Source organism: Ambystoma mexicanum, chromosome 11 (assembly GCF_040938575.1).
Source record: "Ambystoma mexicanum isolate Mex_15411 chromosome 11, UKY_AmexF1_1, whole genome shotgun sequence".
Taxonomy (NCBI): Eukaryota; Metazoa; Chordata; class Amphibia; order Caudata; family Ambystomatidae; genus Ambystoma; species Ambystoma mexicanum.
Window position 1 is genome coordinate 938,902,813 of NC_090934.1, and position 20,705 is coordinate 938,923,517.

Here is a 20,705-nt window from a genome sequence, read left to right on the forward strand (position 1 = left end):
CAAGTTGTAGGCCCACAATGCACAGCCAGGACCGGATAGGAACAGCCAGTGCCTTAGATGAAGGCCTTTGATGCTGGAGCTGACTCCCGGCGCACCCAATTGGGTGAAGTAGATTACATTGGCCAATCACAGGGGCCAGGTCACACACAAAGGCAGGCTCCACTACAGGGTGCAAAAGCAGCCATCTTGAAATGTGGCAGAGACAAGCAAAGCAGGCAGAAAGGTTATTTTTTGCAACAATGCAGGCAGGATGCGAAAGCAACAGAGCGTTTTTGCTGCCACAGCAATCTTGTCTGTGAAAGGCAAATTCTTATCTATGTCGCGCACATGGTGAAAAAATAGTGCAAAAACACTATGCTGCTTGTAAATCACAACGGTTCTTCTTTAACATAAGTAGATGCCTTCAATCCTTTCTTCATGGGCCTGATGGCCTTACCTTCATGATGATTCCCAGTTGGACGAGTGGAGGAGGAAGGAGGGCGTGGCCAGGAGAGAGTACACTGCTCTGCTGCTTGTTGCTGGATAAGACATGTTTTGGGGAGAAGTGATGAGGTCATTCATAGACTGCAAGGAATGCTTGGGAGTGGGGGGAAAAGGAGAGGATGCAGTTCTTCAGCTTTGGAACTGGCTACAAAACCAAGGGGTAAAGGGGGCTGCCACACAGCAGCTCACTCCTTTTGAGAAATTCCTCACAACGCATAATGGGGTAGGGGTATGGTGTCCAATCTCTACAGGATCCTAAGCGAAGCTACACTCCGGGTATCGTGGTCCTATGAGTCAATGGGGAAAGGAGGAGTGGGAGAGGTTATGGCAACGGATACCACGGGCGGCCAGGGCCTCCCAACTGCAAGAATATTGGTACAAAGTTTTATTGGCTTGACATTACACTCCGGCGCTACTTCACAAGATCTTGCCGAGCACTGCATCAGATTGTTGGAGAAGCTGTGGGGGAGTAGGAACTAAGCTATCCTGAGGTACGTGCTGCATCTACAGTACCGACAGGCCAGAGGACCGCCAAAGCATCTCCAGACACCCGCTGTCTTACAGTCTTCTTTGCAGCACCAAACTCTTTGCATCGAGGTGGACAACACATCTCATCTTTCCAGGACTTCCTCGAACGATCGTCAAAGTGCACCACGAAGATCGAAGCTGCTGTCTCAACGCCAGTGTTCCACATTTCTTCGAGGAATCTCGACGCCCCGTGGCTCCTGCTTTAAAGGGAGTCCACCTTCGAGGGATTCCTCGACAAACCATTGAAGCCAGACCTATTAAACTTTAATTGACTGGGCTTGTTAATAGTTCTATTACAGATTGCCCAGGTGGGGGGGGATCCTCCCTCCAGAACTGTAACTTAGTAGCAAAAGAAGCATTCTGCCATTGTTTAACCTAACCTGCCTTCCTTCCTATGATCTATGCTGTTACACCTTGCTGGATGATTTCTATGCCATTATAACTGTCAGGAGTTGATGCATTTTAAAGGAATCAAAAGCTAAGTGTGGTACCACATAGACATTGTAAATATTTGCCATATTAGAATTACCAGAGTACAAAGTGTGTTATTGTGTATATATTTCTGAACCTTAGCACATAACATAGTGTGTGGGCATTCCTTTGTGGGGGCTTGGGGACTCACTGTACTTAAGAACCAGCCCGCATCACCTTCTGAGAGCTTAAGGCTTGGTTGCTCGTCCAAGCTACCATATAGAGAAGCTTGGCTGGGGTGTTCTGTGCCTCTCTCAGCCATATAGAGGGCAGAAGTACAGATACCCCTCTCCAGTCTTTGCAAACCAGGCCCTATGGGAGGCCGGCGTGAGGTGTCAAAGTTGTCATACGATGGTCAAGCCAAACCCCTTGTACAGTCAAACGTCTTTGGCATATTATGGAGGCAAATGTGAACCCGACTGAGGGATGCCAAGATAAAGCTAAACTAAGTTAACTGTGTAAATGAGGCAAGTGTGAACCCGACCGAGGGATGCCTGCAAATTAGGGTAAATAGTAACCCATCCGAGAACATTGTGGTGATAGAATTGTGTGAAGCCTGACTGGAGGCTTTAGGGAAAGCCTGACTGGGGTCTAAGACCCAGACTTGGGGTAAGGGAAGAATCTAAGGGGTCTAGAATGACTTTCTGAGGAACTATGCTAAAATGGTAATGTGAACCCGATGGAGGGATACCGGGAGAAAGTTAAGGGAAGTGAATTTGCATTGTGATAAAGCAAAGTGACCTGTGTATTCTGACAAATGTGAACCCGTTTGAGGGATGCCTGCGAATTAGGGTGAGCAGTAATACACCCGTGAACATTGTGACAAGTCTGAACCCGAATGAGGGATGTCCGAAGTAAGTGGTTGGTCTGAGCCTGACTGAGGGAGGCTAACGTTGAGAGAAGGATCGGAGCCGGATGAGGGGATCCAAAGGTGAAGAATAATCGCCTGAAGTGAAGATAAATAGAAGGAACTTTGGTTTTGTTGTTTGACGCATCAGGCCCTCTGAAGCAAGAGACTTTGCATGAAAGAGACTTTGACACAGACGGCCCTGATCTTAATGAAACGAACTGTAACCTCGTGCCGGTGAAGTCCGGAAGTGTGCTGTGCTCAATGGTCCCGCCTTGTCCTGTGCTAAAAACGTGGTGAAGGGAGATCCCGTCCATAACATCCCAACTTATTATTTTGTGAACACTTCTTTCTTTTCTTGTGAACATTATTCCACACTATTTTGTAGCATAGCGATAAGGATTGGCAATAGTTTTTTTTTTTTTTTTAGTATAGGCCCTTTTTGACCAGACGCCACTATGACTGTATTATTTTTATTTGATGGTCATAGCTTTCTCCCATCTTAGAATTAGGTTTACATTAGGCGTTCCTCACCCATTTTACAGTTTAATAAACATCCTTGAACTGTGATCACTTGTGTCTGTCTTAATTTGATACCATAAAAGCAGAAGAGAGCAGGAAAACTCTATACTCTGGACAAGAGTATTATTGTACTACAACAGTCCGGAAAAATTGTCCAGAGAAACTAAACTGTGTTGCTTACAAATAGTATCAAATTTGTTTAATCATGATACAAAAATTAGAAAAATAATCAGTTAATGACACAATACTTTAAAGAGCATGTTATTTCATATCACAACAATGGAGGTACATATAAAACATGGCTAAAAATTAGTCCAACATCCAAACCATTCATAGTGCAGCATTCAAACCATACAACATTCAGCGTGACAATCATCCAGACAACATTGGCTAAAAAACGACAAAGTTAATTCATACTGGGGAGCGAGCACCATCCTCACAACCCATCTAATAATTTTAGTAATTTTTTTGGTTTTTATAAGAACAGAAGAACATACAATAGAAAAAAGTTATTAAAACAATCTATCGCAAGGGCAGATCTAAAGATGAACATGTGGTATGGATCACATCCCTTGTAGACAAAACTCAACCGGTTTCGACGTGGTGTGTCTATTGTACAACGTCTTCATCAGGAGGTATGGAACAGAAAACTCACGCAATGAGCCAGACGCTGGCACAGTAAATGACCAGGATATCCGTGCTGGAGAAAAAGTCCTGCAAGGAGCTAGGACTATCCATGGGCTGTCAGAGCAAGAGGGCTAGAATTAATGTTGCTCATATTGGTGGGTAGCAATGCAAGGACCTGCTGGGCACGGGAGGCAGGCAAGATGGTCTTGGCAATTTGGAGATGCACATCGCGCGGAGCTTCCATTCAGTGCTGCTCGCGCACGGCGCTGCTTGTAGGACGAGACGGTGCCGTCCTTCGTTAACGGGCTGCTTGCAAATGGATACAGCTTTCTGATCCTCGATTCCAGCGCGCCCTGGTCCTGTTACCCCAGGCCTCCCAAATTTTCCAAGTCTGTATTCCTGGTCTCTGGAATGGTTTTCCCTTCCTCTCAAGGATTTACATGTTGGGAACCAAAGGTAAAGTGGGGTTTATAGGGAGGTGGGAGATTAACATAGTGTAGTTGGTCTCGTAGTCGTGCATGTCCCTTTTTATGACCGGGAGAAGGAACCAGATAGTGGCCATCTATCCTGCACTCTGGCTGGTCATACCCTACCTTTTTTTTTATAGGACATTTTATAGGAATTTTTTTTTTTTTTTTTTAGTAGAGGGTGGGAGCCTTTGAACTAACTGGTGTGTGAGGGCATCCACAACGGCTGATCAAGACACCGCTCCTCTTGAAATCAATGATCTAATGAGCTCCCCTCCATGTAAACGGAGAACTGTGATGCGGAAGTATGAGCAGGAGGTAATGTAATGTTGTTACCTTTTTTGCACTCGATGAAGTCTTCATGTGCTTCATGGTATATCAACTCGTGCCCAATGTATCTACAGCGCTTTATGGACTGTTCCTTCTTTTTGATACATATTCTTCCAGGACCTTGAGTATCTCCTTTTCGTTACTTTGATAAAAACGTTTCCATGCGTTCCGCTGTTACTTCTTTAATCGTTTTGATGCTGTATGTATTTATCATCGTTTTATTTTAACTACATTTTTGTGTTTGTTCATTTTCACTTGTTAAGCTAAATGTTCAGAAATGTTTCTATGGCCAGAGTTTGCAAACGCATTGGTGCCATATTACAGAACTTTTGAACCAATTGAAATCAATGTTTCACTCTTTTTGCTGCTAGTACACTGCAGAGGGTTAACAAAAGAAAACATGAAATCACATGTACATAGTTTACTTTCTAAAAATGCCTCTCTCATAGGCTTACATTTTCTTGTGTTCTTTTTGGTTTAAATTATTCTTGTCAAATCTTTAAAATGTATTCTTTTGTAGGTTACGAATTAAGGAGAAACCAGCATTCCTTCCAGATGTTAAATCAGTTTTGTGCGAGGCACAAACCTTTGAGGTACCTTGTTTATATTTACATCATTTATGAAGCCGTCATCACTGACAACTTTGCATGTTCCTGTTGACACTGATATGGGTCCTTTTTATAAAGCATTTCACTTGCATTGGCATGCCCTCATTTCTTTGGACGACTCGGTGTGCTGCTGGATTCTGAGTTTCAGAAGCACCATGGTCTGACATTGGACCCCAGTGGCATTGCATATGTACTTTTCCGACTTTCGTTTAGCAGGTGTTGGACTGCAGCCACCAAATGGTTATAATGCAAGACCAGGAGAGATGTGTGGGTACTGGAAGGGTAAAAGCAACACAGGAATTCAAGTTCATCCATGATGATTTACTATATATATATATATCCACGTTCTATACTTCTACAGAAAGTGACATCAGAAGCAGGTTTCCAGACCAACTAGTATGCAGACGTTGCTCTGTTTTACCCCCTACAGACCATCCTTTTTTTTATTTTTTTATTTGTGTTTTGGTTTACAAAATATAAACCTTTACAAAAAAAAATAACACAAACTTCATTTTTTTTTTTACAAAACAGTAAAATTCATGAATCATTAAAACAGTTTTTAAAAGAAAATGGGGACCCTATTCTTAACTCAAAAGGGCAACCGAGCTAATATTATACCATTCCTAAATTAAACTTATAACATTTACATACATTCATATAAAAATAGAACTTCAAGTAAATTTTCCACTTTACAATTTTGCAAAAATAAAATAATTAATTCACTGTAGTCAAGTTACAAATTTTGACCAGGAATTTCACGATTGCCAATTTCAATGTGTTAAGTTTACCATACAACATATTCCAACATAAATCTTCGATATCTACTCTAGAAGCATCGTGAACAAATTTACCAAATATTGTAAGTCTTTGAGTTGCCAATGCCTGACCGTGTAATAGCAGATGCTTCAATGTTTCAGAAGACTCTTTACTATGGCAAAAGCGACAGGTAATTTTATCTGTTTGGTACCTGAACGGATTTCTAAAATTTCCCCTGTTAACAGAACATTAAAGTGAAATCGCATGTATGCAGCTCTCCTTTTAGGATCAGGAAATTTAAGTATGATTCCGGCATACCCATTTTTTTTCCGTCATAAATAATCTGCTTATAGATCCTGGAGGACTTGACCTGTTCCACTGATTGCATCCAATCCAGAGATTGGAGTTTTTCCTTAACTCTCAGTGGGTTAATAATCAAGGTCTCCAATGTTAAACAAACTGAGTCAAGGTAATTCAAACAGTCCGTTTGTAGGTTCACCAACCACTTTGAAGTCGAAGAACCAGTTCTTAATCTACCGCCAGTCAGTGCATATAATGTATTTTCTTTGGCAAGTAGTAAATTCCGATAAAGGTTTAGTCTCTTCAACTTGATTTTATTGTCAAGTGATAAAATACCCAACTCGAAACAGATAGCTGACATCGGGACTCCCTTAGATGGACAATACAAAATTTTCCACCAAATTTTGGCTTCCAATTTGGCAGCTAATTTATGTGTTGGAAACGGTAAGATCTCAAAACCATATATCAATTTGGGTAAAACTTTAAGATTATAAAACTTGATTACAGGGGTCACTGCATACTTACAAAATTTAATGGCAACCTTTTGCATTTGATAAATAAGTTTATCCACTTTATCAAGGTAATAATTCCAATACATATGGACAGAGGCGCCACAGAAAATAGGGAAACCCAGATAACAAAGTGAACGAACCTTTAGTAATGGATATCCATCTATCTTCCATTTAAACACAGGTAGTTTTTTCCGATTAGTCAGTGAGATTACAACTGATTTTTTCTCGTTAATAGACAGTCCATTCTCATCCACATAAGTTGAAAACGCCAGCAATTTACGCTGGAGACCCACCGGAGTAGAATCAATCAGAAGTATGTCATCTGCATAAGCTGTCCAAGAGAGTTTCCCACCCTCGATCCTAGGAGCGACAAGCGAGACAGCCGTTACGGGCCCATCCACATCTCTAATATATAAATTAAAGAGAGTGGGTCCAAACCAGCCCTGTCGCAAGCCATTGCTAGTTTGTATAGGCCCTGACAGATCCCCTGAGAGGTTTAGTCGGATTTGGATTAAGGAGTCTTCGTGTAAATTAACGAGAATAGTTAAGAGTCCAGAAGGAATACCCATTAAAGCTAACTTGGACCACAATCTTGATCGATCCACCTTATCAAATGCAAGGGAAAGGTCAATTGATGCAAAATATATGGGGGTGGCGGCTTTCTTACATGCCTTTTCTAAGAAAAGAGTAAAAATTAGGCCCCCTATCTCCGTGCCCATACCTTTTCTGAAGCCAAATTGCTGCATGCAGAGTATCCTATTTTCAAGCATCCATTCCTCGATTTTCCAGAGGACAATTCCTGCAAATAGTCTGCATCCATAATAGATATCGGACGATAATTACGTGGGGAACTTCTGTCCCCTTTTTTATATATCGGAACGATTTAGGAAATCCGCCAGGAAAATGGAATGGTGCGAGTCAACATAATATCTGAAAATAATATGTAAAGAGCCTTTGCCCACAATTCTGGGTTTTTCTTAAGTGTGCTGTTAGTTAGCCCATTTGGTCCTGCAGCTTTTGAAGTATTGGAAGCCTTGATTTGCTTTTCTATGTCTTCTACGTTAAAATTGCATTGCCAGTTTCCCGTTTTAATTCTTTCTATACTGTCTGTCATTGCAAACTTTCCTTCATACAAGATGGAAAAATGGGAAACCCAGACATCCTCTTGCACACACACAGTTTGTTGCATAGCCTGTGTTTTTTCTAATGAGCTTATTAAGGCCCAAAAATGTCGGGCAGATGGATCCCTTAATGCAGTTATCGCTGTGTTATCTTTCTCTACATCTTGTGGCATTTCAGCCAATTCTTTTCTGCTTGTTTAATAGACCTAATTGCATTAATCTTTATGTCCTGTTGTTGATTGGATTTTTGGATTGCTCTAATTTGTCTATTGGTTTCATTTTTTTTTTTGCCCTTACCAGAGGATCATATATATGTGCATGTTGCGGTCTTGTTGTTCGGATTTTTTTTTTATTTTATGGAGCTGTCAATTAGACGTTTTACATATTCATTGAAAAAAGGGACGGAGAGTAGTATTTGTCTTGTGGAAAGCGCCGTACAGTCGTATTCATAGAGAAAGGTGACGTTAAGTTTTTCTATGTTGCCATCATGCCATCTAATCCTATTTCCACTGCATGACACTATCATTGGAGTTGGAAAGGAATCCTGGATTTGTTTAGTGAAGTTCCAACGCAGTTTGGCCACCAATGTTCTATGATCACTTGTGTAGGAATCACCCACACAGAAATCAACACAAGACGCTGCGAGACGCTCTGAAAAAAACATATGATCTATTGCTGATTTTTGTCTACCATTCGACCATGTATGCTCATTTACGGAGGTTTCAAAAACAGGGTTCATGTGAATGAGTCCCCAGGAAAGAAAGAGTTTTGACCAAATGTGCCCCTGCATACTTTTGCGTGTGGTGGAAAAGGGAGCGCCGTCTATCGGTCCCGATAGACCCATAGATCTAATTGAAATAGAGCCCATCCTCTTAAACATTCCCACTCCATTTTTAATCTCTGAATTAAGATCACCCAATATTATAATTTCAATGCCTCTATATTTGAGCAGCATGTTCAGAAGGCAAGTATTAATTGATGGCAAAAAAATGTCCATTGCGTTCTTTAGTGGATTGTAATAAATGTTCATTACCAGGATAAGAGTCAAACAATTCAGATTCCTATATTCCAATATAGACACCAAGATACCATTTACAAAATTTAGAGATTCCAGTATACGCGTTCCACAGGCTATTTTCACTGCTGTTAGTAGGCCGCCAGAGGGTCTACCTCGGAGACCTGTTGTTGCATATTGGTATCGATATTCAAAACCATCCAAATGAAGCGGAGCACTCAACCAAGTTTCTTGGATGCAGATTACATCCATAGATTTAAATTTAATACATTCTTCATTTGGGGTCATTAATGTTGAATAGCCCCTAGAGTTCCATGAAAGAATTTTCCAACTCTGCGTAAAATCAGAAACTCTAAAGTTTCTTTTGCAAGGTCTGGATTTGGGAAATTGATTCTCGCAGGGATAGCGCTAGCCATCTCCAATCTTGGTCATCACCCCCTCTTGCCGAGATGTTAAAATCCCTATTGATACGCCTCTCCTCCTGTCTTGGTGGCACAGTGGGTTTCTGATCTTTCGGGACCCTATCTTTATCCCGGCCATAACTGAAGACAAGGATATCATACTCCATTTTATTAAAATACTCTGTCTCCTGGGTTATAAGGTCAAAGATGTTTTGAGACCTTGGGACTATTCTCACGTGATCCATCCGCGAAGGGTGGATAAAGTCAATCAAGCTGATATCGGCAGAAGAGATTAATCTCAATTTTGGGATTTCATTAAACAGTGAGAACACACAGGCCCTATTTAGAGACGGTGGACCGCTGATGTCACATAGATTGTATAACAAGATGCTTGGATAGTCGGGAAGTGCCGGTTGACGCCAAGTTCTATTAAGCAGATCACTGTCTTTAATGTGGGTTGGAGGGACTAGTTGTTGATTCAAGCCTGCATCCCCGTCATGATAGGGAATTGTTCGACCATTTTTAAGGTTAGAAGGTTGTTCCAATGGGTTCTCCCAGTCCCTTTGTGAGTTTTCCCCCATACTTGATTGGGTTATCTGAGTATGGTATTTCAGAGACTGCTCGTCTTGTATGTTAATAACGGGGGGAGCCTCCTCATGGTCCAGATGGAAATTACGAGTTCCCTTATCTTGACTATCCCTTTGTTCCTGGGTTCTAAGCTTGGATGCGTCTGGTGACAGATCCAATAGAATTTTCTTAATGATTGTTGGTAAGTCACTATTATCTTTCTTCAGTGCTTCTACGGGTTGGTGTGAAGCAGTATTTAACCCCAATGAAACTAGCGCTGCAGCCTCCTTCTTTTTTATGGTGGCTGAGTTTGTTTCTGATTCTGGAGCCTTGACCGGAAGAAGCCAAGAGACCACATCGCTTGTCACTAGGGGGTCCAGATTACCAACCCTCGGTAGTGAGGTAAAGCCCAACCTGTTAGATTCCAAGGATGTCGTTGGGGCCTCCTCTTCCTGACTTAAAATCTCCTGTGGTAGAATTTGGCTTGAAGTACCTTTTTCGAGGACTGTATAGAAGTTGGATAATTTAAGCTGTTTTACTTCTCTACAGTCGTCCTCCTTCAAAATTGATATCCCAGGTTTATTTTCAAGTCCAGAGATTGTATTTCCACCAATTACACTCTCCCTCCCCCCCCCCCCCTTGTTCGATCTTTATATTTTTTCCTTTTTTTAGTTTATTATTTTTTTTATTGACCAAGACGGGACTAGGAGATTTTAAGTCTGGGCTAACATTTTGCACCTGCAGGGCCATTCGACTCTCTTCATTAAGCTGTATCAAGTCGGACAATGCCACCTCACTTGTTACGACTGTACTTTCTTTAGTTTTTATTTGAGCCTTGTCCAGTAATTGATTCTTTTTTTGCTGCCTTTTCTTTGCCCTTATAGCCAACCGTTTTTTGGCCTCTTGAAAGCGAGTAACCCTCACAATCTTGAATTAATACATCATCTGTATTTTGAGAGCCCACAAGCGAGCTGTTTCCGTCTTTTGATTTTTCCAGAAAGTCTGTTAAAACCGATGGGCTATCTGGGCAGTCAGACAGGGACTTTAGAACCACCACACATTTTTCACTCTCACCACCAGTTATTTTTGGGGGAGAGGACTGGATCAATCGGGAGACACCCTGTTCTACTTTATTCACTTTTTGATATAGTTCTTTCATTGCTGTAAGGATTTGTTTTTCCCCTTTGTTACATGTTTCCAAGCTATTATTTACAGACGCGAAGTCAGTCATTGTTGATTTAGTTGCTGTTGTTACTGCTAAGCAGTCACTTGATCGATAATTTAAGGCAACACATGTTTGGGAACTTTGGGTTTTAGCCGTCCCATGGCAGGGTAACATAGAATGCCCCATTCCTGATATATCATTACCAATTTTGCCCATTAAGAAACCTTCCACCCGATTAAGTTTTGCTTGTGAGTCTAATACAACCCGTTTCAGATCTCTGATTTCCCAGTGAGTCAACTCATGTCCCTTGTCCAGGAGATTCAATATCCTAGAAATTACTGGCAGAGATTCCTCAAAGTGATCTTCACCCCCCACAATTGGAGAACTGGTTAGAGAACGCCTGGGAGGGGGGGAATGATTACTAGGCTCAGAGCTCAATTTTTCGTTTTGCCCCATTGAACCAATTCCACCCTCTTTAATAGGCAGAGCAAAGTTTTCCTCCAAAGGCCATTGTTGCCCCTCCTCCTCAGCAAAAATTGATGCTGAGGGAAGGGGGAATTTGACATTTGAGGAAAACATTCTAGAAGGGCCCATTGTCTGAATTCGCGGAAGGGTGTTATAAAGATGGACCTTGTCAACACCATTTCGTGCAGCATTTACGGGGGTGGAAGGTCCTCTCGATAGCATTACCCGTTTACTTAGCTCCAATTTCACAGTTTGTGACATCATTGACACATCCAATTTTGTATCCTCTGACTCCCTAGAAAGTTCCACAGACTGGTGGGCGGGCAAAGTCTCTTGAATACTCAAGAAACTTGTCTGAGTAGGAGCTTGGGAGTCAAACGATAAACCCGCTGGAGTAAATTTATCATACTCATCTTCTGAATCATTACCCCTGCCCCTTGCATGTACCTGTGCAATCAAGTGAGATAGTTCCACATCCTGTACAATGTTTGTTATTTTCTGATTATTTGCTGACACATTCCCCAAAAGATCACTAACTGTATCCACCTCCCGCCCCACATCCAAAATACTCTTCCTTTGTTCATCTGTCTTACATCCTATCACACTGTCTGTCTTACTATCAACGATGTCATTTCCATTATTCAATACAGGAGGGTCACAGCCCTCGTTTGATGAATCAAGATTAGGGGTTTTTGTGACTGGGGTCGGGAGACAAATTTTCCCATTTCTTCGGATTGTAGCCATAGTGGGAGGGGGAGAAGACGAGGACACCCTTCCCGTAGACCAACACCTCACCTCCTCAAGAACCTCCCCAGACCCACAAATCAGGGTTAGGTAATCGCTATAGGGTGAAAAGGACTGGGAGAAGAACTCAGGAGGAGAAGGATTTCTATTTACCGACCAGGGTCAGTATTTACTTTAATTACACAAGCTGTTTTAGCCTCACTCCGTACCTCGCCGTCCCTCAGTCACCAAACTCAAAACAAGTCATAAGACCGGGCTTCAGTCACCCCCAAAAAGTAATCCTCCACCCTCAACACACGTGGATAATTGCAGTCAACCCTTTCACGCTAGTATTAGAACTCAAATCCCCACGGAAGACACCATCCTGGTCAGACACTTAATTGGGGGGGAGTTACTTACGCTAAATTACCAGCGAGCACCAAGAACAGTGGACAGTATACACAGATATGAATTTAGTTTTAGACTCTCTTGTGTGTCCCGCGCACCGTGAACAGTAAACAGTACTTTTCGTACTTTCCACGGTGCGTGCGTGCAAGTCTATTTATAGACGCAAAGAAGGGCGTCCTAGTTCAACACAGGGGCGGGACCCAGGAGGGAGACCTTAAAAACAGAGGGAGAGGGGGAGAGAGAAAAAAAAAACGACGTTTAGTTAATGCCGTTGATGCACCACGTTAAACACTCTTGAGGTACGCTGTGCACCGCGTTCGCGCTACACGCTTTACACCGTAATCAATCCAATCCAACTTTGGGAGAAGTCACCTTCTTTGTGTTGCACACAAATCACGAATCAGGAAGTCAGGCAACACCAGGGTTACTTCCAAAGACGTCCTCCAGGCCTCGATTCTCCAGCGGCTCGCCTTCAAGCAGGGAATAATCCACGGCCACAGTTAGAAGCGGGGGCAGCACAGCAGGCCAGTAAACAGTACTTTTCGTACTTTCCACGGTGCGCGCGCGCGAGTGCGCGGGCACAAGTCTATTTATAGACACAAAGAAGGGCATCCTAGTTCAACACAGGGGCAGGACCCAGGAGGGAGACCTTCTTTGTGTTGCACACAAATCACGAATCAGGAAGTCCTGCAACACCAGGGTTACTTCCAAAGACGTCCTCCAGGCGTCGATTCTGCAGCAGCTCGCCTTCAAGCAGGGAATAATCCACGGCCACAGTTGGAAGCGGGGGCAGCACAGCAGGCCAGTAAACAGTACTTTTTTTCGTACTTTCCACGGTGTGAGACCATGGTGTGAGACCATCTGTAGTGTTTGTCTTTTCCCACTTTGCACCCTACTGCTAATTGCTTTAATAGCCTATAGGGTCAAGTATGAGAATTGTTAGGGAGAATTCTCATAAAAGTGCTAATTGCCTTCACCTTAGAGACCCACAGCAACTTTGCTGGATTTTGAGGACTTCATTTTTTACCTGGAAAGAGTGTGAGCTTTTTTTCCCCACTCTCATGTATTTTGATGTGTGTTTTACTCTTGTGTTCTTTGATTGTGGAGTTTTAGACAACTCCATAGGCATCATCTTTTCATTTGTGTCACACAGCACCCTCCGTGCAGTGACACAGGGGAAGCCTTTTAGGCTGACCCAAGGTTTAAATACCTTCTCTGGGATTAACTACTGTTTCCTAGAGAATGTCGAGTTAAATTGACTTTACTGGAATTTAAAAAGACTTCGACCGAGCACAGGCTATCTTCCAATAGAGTGCTGGAGGGGTTACCTAGTATCCCCTACGTCTAGAAACTGGTATTACTCAAATTGACCCTTTGCACAATTGGCCTAATTATAGTGGTCCTAATTGACCTTCTGCACAATTGACCTTTATATTATTTTAGTTATTTTATATATGTATTGGGCTGGTTTTGGATTATAAATAAATAAGGGGATTGGGCGGGGGGTTGCAGATTGGGTGGTGGGTTGCGGGGGGATTTCCCCCCGCATATATGTCCTAATTGACTTTCTAAATTAGGTAAATTCTCCCAAGGTCAATGGCTTTGGGTGGTGGGTTGCGGGGTGTGGGGGGTTTCCCCCCGCATATATGTCCTAATTGACTTTCTAAATTAGGTAAATTCTCCCAAGGTCAATTCTCCCGAAGTCAATTAGTATACAACCCTAGAAACTCATGTAGCAGTCAAACGTCACCTCCTATACATGCAAACTCATTAGGGCAGCCAAACCCTTTCTCTCTCCTGCTAATTGTATCACCCTAGCCAGGGCTCTGATCCTGTCCAAGGTGGACTATTGCAACGCGCTATATGTAGGCTGCAACAAATATATCACAAATAAAATTCAAATCCTTCAAAATAATGCCCTAAGAGCGGCCCTCAGTATCCCGAAGAAAGCCCATATTTCTGATTCCAGAAGGTCTGTCAATTGGCTATCCACCAAAGACAAAATATTCCTCAATCGGTTTCTCTGATTCATAAATGTCTCCACCAAGCAGCCCCTCAATACCTCATCTCCAGATTCACCAGACCCACCCTTTCTCGCCCTTCTAGAACGGCCAACTCCAACCTCCTCCTGGTGCCCAGGTTTAAACGTACAATGTCCGGAGGGAACAGCTTTCCAGTAAAAGCAGCTCAATTCTGAAACTCCCTTCCTCCTCCCTGCAGGGAGGACCTCCCCTACCACCAGTTCAGAGCTAAGACCATCCACTGGCTCAAAGCTATAGACTCATAACGACCTCTCGCTGCCCTGTTGCTCCTCACCACAATGATTGTAAATATTTACATTTGGTTGTCCACTGCTCAGCGTAGATACCTTCTTGCGACTACCGGCCTATTGTATATAGTACTGCTTATATTGTATATTTCTGTATCTGTGCCTCCTCAGCGTGACACGTCCAGCACATAACCACAGCTGGACTTCACTCCTCTGTATGTAACTAAGCTTTGCAATCCTCTTGTTGCTTCTGCGCCTGGCTACCCCTGGGTTAGGTGCGCAATATAAATAAAATACAAATACAAATGCTACCCGTCATATCAAAATAGCTAGTGGCAGTGATTTTACAATGAACTACCATGACTTTTCCCGACCACAAACACTGGTAGCTAAAAATCCCGGGAGCCATGTTTTTCAAGATGGCGTCTGAGCCCCCCTTGTTTAAGCAAGTCCCAGTCTTCTTTTTTCAGCATTTCTTTTTGGAAGGGTCCTTCTAGAGTTTATCTCTGCATGCCAAACTAGGTTTGGTCCCTTTGTTTCTACGCCTTTGCCTCTGGCGCCCGAGTGTCTGAGGTGGGCAGAAAGTGAGGAAGGTGCCTGAAACTCCTGGTGCTTAGTCTCCTAGGAAACCCAAATAAATGCACTCTGGCGTGGAACTTTGGCAACTTGCAGGCCTAGTCAGCTTGTGACCCGACATATGAACCTTTCTTCCGTGAACTACTTCCGAGAACTGTGGCAAAGACTTTTCCGTTTAAATACCAGAACCGTTTTTACCTATACAAGACACTAGTCCATTGACTTTTGCCTACCTGTTGCATTGAATCAACTCCTCTGGTGAACTCAAACTATTTGCACTGTTTAAGAGTAACTCTATAATTCGTTTTATTAATTTATGCCTTTTTGCTCCTACTTCACCCACTCTGAATGCCATTTTGCTCCTCCTTCAAAGTCGTGTAAAGCTTTCAGAACCGGTTAGTGTGAAGTATTTTAGTATATTTCTGTGTGATATTGATTGCATCCTTTTAGTGAATGTTTTCTAACTGACTGTGTAAATAAATTAAGAAGTGTTTTATTGAGAAACCTTGAAGTGTCTACCTGAATACTTGTAATTATAGACCTCTGTGTAACACCCTTACAAGCTCACATTCCCTCTTGAGATAAGTCTGGGCGCTCAGCTCACTACCAGAAATTGTGTGGTACATACTTATACCAAAGGTTGGTTTTGCTTACACCTGAAGTCCTAGTTGTGTGTAGTGGTCCCAGAGGGTACTGCATACAAACTTTGCCTAATACTGGTGGCAGGCGGTGAGGGTAAATTGTATACTTGTTACATTGAGAGTTCTGCTTTAGTTTTGTTCAGATAGTGACCTTCACAAGGCTAAGCACCACTCGAAAAGCAATTTTATCATGCCTAATATTGATAACTACAGACAGGAGGCCCTGATCGTTTTAACAATAGATCAACTGAAGGAAATGTGTAAAGTCGGGAACTTCCCTGTTAAAGGAAAGAAAAATGAATTGATTGAAAGATTGTTGGAATTTCAAAGTCTGAGAAGTGGGTCTGGTACACCTACTCCTTCAGCAAATGTGGAAAATGTTGATGAGGATGATAATGATTCAGAGTCTGACTCTAATGTTATTGATGAGCAAGAAGAGTTAGAGGAGTCTCAGGATGTGAGCCCCTCTGCACCTCAACAAGCTCTTGGGCCTTAACCTTTAGCCACAGGGACCCTACCCGGTCCAGTACTGAGTCCAGAATGTGTCTCTCTTGAAAAAATGAGACTTGAGTTAGAGTTCAAAGAGTGTGAGCTTTTCCCCCACTCTAACTTGTATTTTGCTATGTGTTTTGACCTGTTTTTGTGATTGTGGGCTCTGGAGTACACCACTTCAGTAGCCCCCTTCTTTGTGTGTCACACAGCACCTTCTGTGCAGTGGCACAGGGTTGTCGTTCAGACTTCCCACTGACTCCATTTTCTGAGGTGACTACTGTCCCCCAGAAAAGAGTAAAGCTACCATTAACTTTACTCAGTCAAATTTAACCACAGATCCAGTACACACCATCTTACATGGAGTGCTGGAAGGGTTAACTCTTAACTCTTTTTATCTGTACCTCTTAGAGCATTGTTTTGCTCTTTTAACATTTAGACATGGCTGGTGGCAGTGGTATCTACCCTAAATTTCTACCACTGTTACCTTGTATAACCGTTGTAATATTGTAGGCTATTGTGTTAGCCTCAAACCTAAACCCGCTTGACCAAATCCTTTTTCGTTTGGCTCCGGTGCGGTTTATTCGCCATTTCTTTTTGTTAAACTCCTTCTTGTGTTTTACTTTGCGTGGCAAACCAGGTTTGCCTTCTTTGTTCACTGTCTTTTGGCAGGCTTCTACCTAGAAGCCCTCCTGAAGATACCTGGGTGTCTAGGTGGGCTGAATGTGAGGGAGGGGTGTAGTCACCCCCTGCACAGGGTATCCTAGAAAACCCAAGTCGCACTTTGTGATGATTGGGCAAGGTGGTTGCCCGGGCTGGACAACCCCCCTGCTGGGTGATTGACAGCCAGGCTGTGTGAATGGGGGTTTTGCGCATAAAAGGCAGGTCTCTTGGGCTGGAAGTCAGAGAGTAGCCACTGGAACTACAAGACGAGAAGTGGAGGAGAGGTTGACTGCTGCAACTACCGCGTACCGGTAAAGCCCTGCTGCATTCCTGAGCTATCTGCCCTTCAACGACTAAGAGGCGATCCAGTCCGGAGTCTTCTTCCCTTGAGCCTGGTGGGGATAACCAGCTCATCTTCTTCAGCCAGAGTTCGCCTTCGTGGTCGAAATCGCTGCATACTGCTGTAGTGGTCCGAATAGCCACCTGAAGAACCTCTCCTGTTTTTAAGGAGCGCACCTTTTAGTCATTGTCGCTGCTGCCGGCCGCATCCCTGTGTGGTGCGGACCCCCTCATCGTCTTTCTTCGTGCTGAAGCTGCAGGAAAGCGCGGGTCTGCGGGAAACCAACAGGAACAACTGCTGTGGCACCAGCTTCGTTCTTTGAGAAAGGTTCTGTGTCCTGTTTGAGGAATTTTGGGTGAAATCCCTATTTCTCTACTTTAAGGCTTGTCCTTACTTTTCCCTCCTTCTTATAACTTTTGCTTCCAAACATTGACAATATCAAAGTACTCTTGGCAATGTTGAATCTCGAACTGTCCGACTGTGTGATCCTCGACAACAGGCACCCAGTGTCACTTGACTTTGGCTCCGGCCCCTTGACTCTTGAATTCCTATCTACGTGTGTTCTTCGATTCTGTCTGCCTAACCAACATATTGCCTGTGATTTCTGCCCCCAACTCTCTCTGGGTATTTCGGGTGCTAAGTGTGTTTTTACCCCGGTAGCATTTCTTGCCGCGGATACGCGTTTATCTAGTAGACCGAACTGTCAAAAAGTGATCGCAATTGTATTCACGGTAACGTGTTCTGTTTCATAACACCGGTCCATTCAAACACAGGGTACTTACCTCGAATAATACTGTACAAAGTGAATTGGTTAGTTGTAGTAGTATATTTTACGTGTGGTTTTTGAATTAATAGAAGTGTCGTGTTAATAACAAATGGTTTAAAAATAAATGTACTTCTATTTTTTTACTTGAAACCGTGAGTCAGTGTTTGCTTGAGTCACAGTAATTGTGGCCCCTTTGTGTAATCTCTGCTACTGCTCATATACTCTAGAGATAAGCCTGGCTGCTCCGCTACTGCTACCACTTTAACATAGTAGTACAGGCTTGTACCAAAGGTAAAACTTGTATTGCCATCTGTAGTCTTAATTGTATGTAGTGGTCCCTAAGGGCACTGCACAGGATTCTGCCTAACTGGCTCCAAATGCAAACTGAAAGTCAAGAAATCAAACTCAGATAAATGGAAATGCATTATGCTCTTGAAATGAAGAAATTGTCTCTTGAAAATGGTCCTATCCCAGAGTCTTCTAGGTCTTCCAGTCCTAAGAGACCTTGCATGCCTAAAGAAGCTGTGAGTTTGTATGAGGTAAGGCTTGATATTTGGGATTAGTTGGCTGCTTTTGAGTATAACTATGGGATTCAGGGTTTCACAGGGAATCGGTTGATTCCTTGGCTTTTGTGTAGGCTCCCCCAGGTTGCAACTGATGCTGTAATGGAGGTGGGGGAACTTGAAAGATTGGAGTATGAAAATGTGAAGCTAGCTTTGATAGCTAAATTTGGGAAAACTCCTACCAAGTACCTTAAGAGATTTAGGACCCTCAAAAGACAGATGGTACCGCTTGGACTAACTGGGTGTGTGAATGTTTGAAGAACATAGATGGTTGGGTAATGGGTTACAGAGAACACTTTTGGAGGAATGAGAAATCTATTTTTGTTGGAATCTATTTTTGATTTCTGCTCTCCTGAGCTGAGACGGCACTTGGTTGACTCTAAGGAAATTGATCCAAAGAAGTTGGCAAAGGCTGCTGACTTGTGGGTTGCCAATAGGGCTACTACCGAAGGATTCTGCGGCAACTCAGAAGAAGGATGATGGGAAGCAGCAAAAGAAAGATGGCAAAGATAAATCAAATACCTCCAATCCAAAAGAGGGCCCCAAACAGAAAAAGGGTAAGCCACAAGGGGAAACCGAATCATGCTAGTGAAACCTCTGGTGCTAAACCAGAGGGAGGTCAGCAGAAACCCCCATTTGTCAAGACATTTGGAAAATGTTATGCTTGTGGGTCTACTGACCATGTGAAAGGGGATCCCAGATGCAAGGGTAAACCTTCAAGGGGTCCACACTGTCTCCTTGGCCCTTTCCCAAGAGGGAGAAGTACAAATGGCAAGTTGAAATTTTCTATTAATGGCTAAATGCCCCATTGAAGTCTTTGCCAGTGTTTCCCTAGTGTCCATGGGTCTGTGGGAACCGTAGAATTTAGATGTCTATAATTCAATTCCAGATAACACAAAAGAATATTTTAAGGACAGTGTACTTGTAAATGGTCACGAGACCCCTGCCATTAGAGACACTGGGGCCAGCATTACAGTGGTGGATGAATCTTTTTTCAAACCTCAGGATGTTGCTAAGGCACCCAAAAGCCTCACTAAGCTTGCTGGAGGCTCTGTTCAAATGCTTCCAAGATTACCAGCTCTCATCCAGTGCCACAACATGACTGTCAAGATACCTGTTAGTGTGCAGAGTGAGGTGCCTGGGAGAGTCCTGTTGGGGAATGACTTAAAAACTCTTGAAGTTGTATCAAGCACCCCAGGCCTCCCAGCAAAAGGAAACCGGAACAGACAAGGAAGGCCAGAGAGTGTACCTTAGATGGCTCTTCAGAGGATGTTACAGAAGAAACTATAACACCCAGCCCACAGGACCTACTAACTGCTATTTCTAAGAAGAAAGAGGCAAAGGGGAAACTCAAGGTCCGAAAGAAAAAGCCAGAGAGCACTCCTGTGCTTCCAACCAGGACATCCCAGAGAGAACTGTCCAAAGTCACACCTGTGACTGCTCCACCAGCTGAGGCGGAGTGTGAGGAACAACCAGGAAAGGTTGAATCAGCTGCTGAAGATTCAGAGCTGGAAGAAGACCTTCGACTGTTGGAGATCTGGATCCTAAAGACCATCCTCAGCTGCAGTCTTTACTGGCAGAAGGTGGCCCCTGTAGGGCAGACTTCAGCAGCGGTCAAAGAGAATGTCCTACTCCTTGAAGGACTTCGCCAACAGGCATCTTCCCAGCTGGACGGGCAAGAGCCAGGGAAGCACAGGTTGTACAGGGAATATGGCCTCATCTACAGTGAACCACCTGAGTCTATCCCAGGAGACTACAGAAGACTTGTACTACCTCTAGAGATCAGACAACAGTTCCTACAGTTAGCCCATGAGATTCCTTTGGCTGGTCACTTGAGTTTCAAGAAGACCAAGGACAGGCTTTCTCTAGATTTCCACTGGCCTAAGTTGGGGTCTGATGTAGATACATTCTGTAGGAGCTGGCACACTTGTCAGACATCTGGCAAGAGTGGAGCCAAGAATGTGGCAGCCTTGGTGCCTCTCCCAGTGGTGGGAGTCCCTTTTGAGAGGGTAGGAATCAACATTGTTGGTCCCTTAGACTCTTCATCCTCTTCAGGCTATCGATTTATATTGGTTGTAGTAG

The 20,705-nt window shown here is 43.3% G+C and overlaps 1 protein-coding gene across 2 annotated transcripts in view; it reads left to right on the forward strand.

Annotated features, from left to right (window-relative positions):
• The window catches only part of LRRC56 (leucine rich repeat containing 56), a 1,196,120-nt gene that overhangs the window by 99,816 nt on the left and 1,075,599 nt on the right, over window positions 1-20,705 (forward strand). For both annotated transcript variants that reach the window (XM_069624078.1, XM_069624079.1), the window contains exon 2: window positions 4,796-4,868. The gene's annotated coding sequence lies outside the window, so the exon portion shown is untranslated. The remainder of the gene's footprint in view (window positions 1-4,795; window positions 4,869-20,705) is intronic.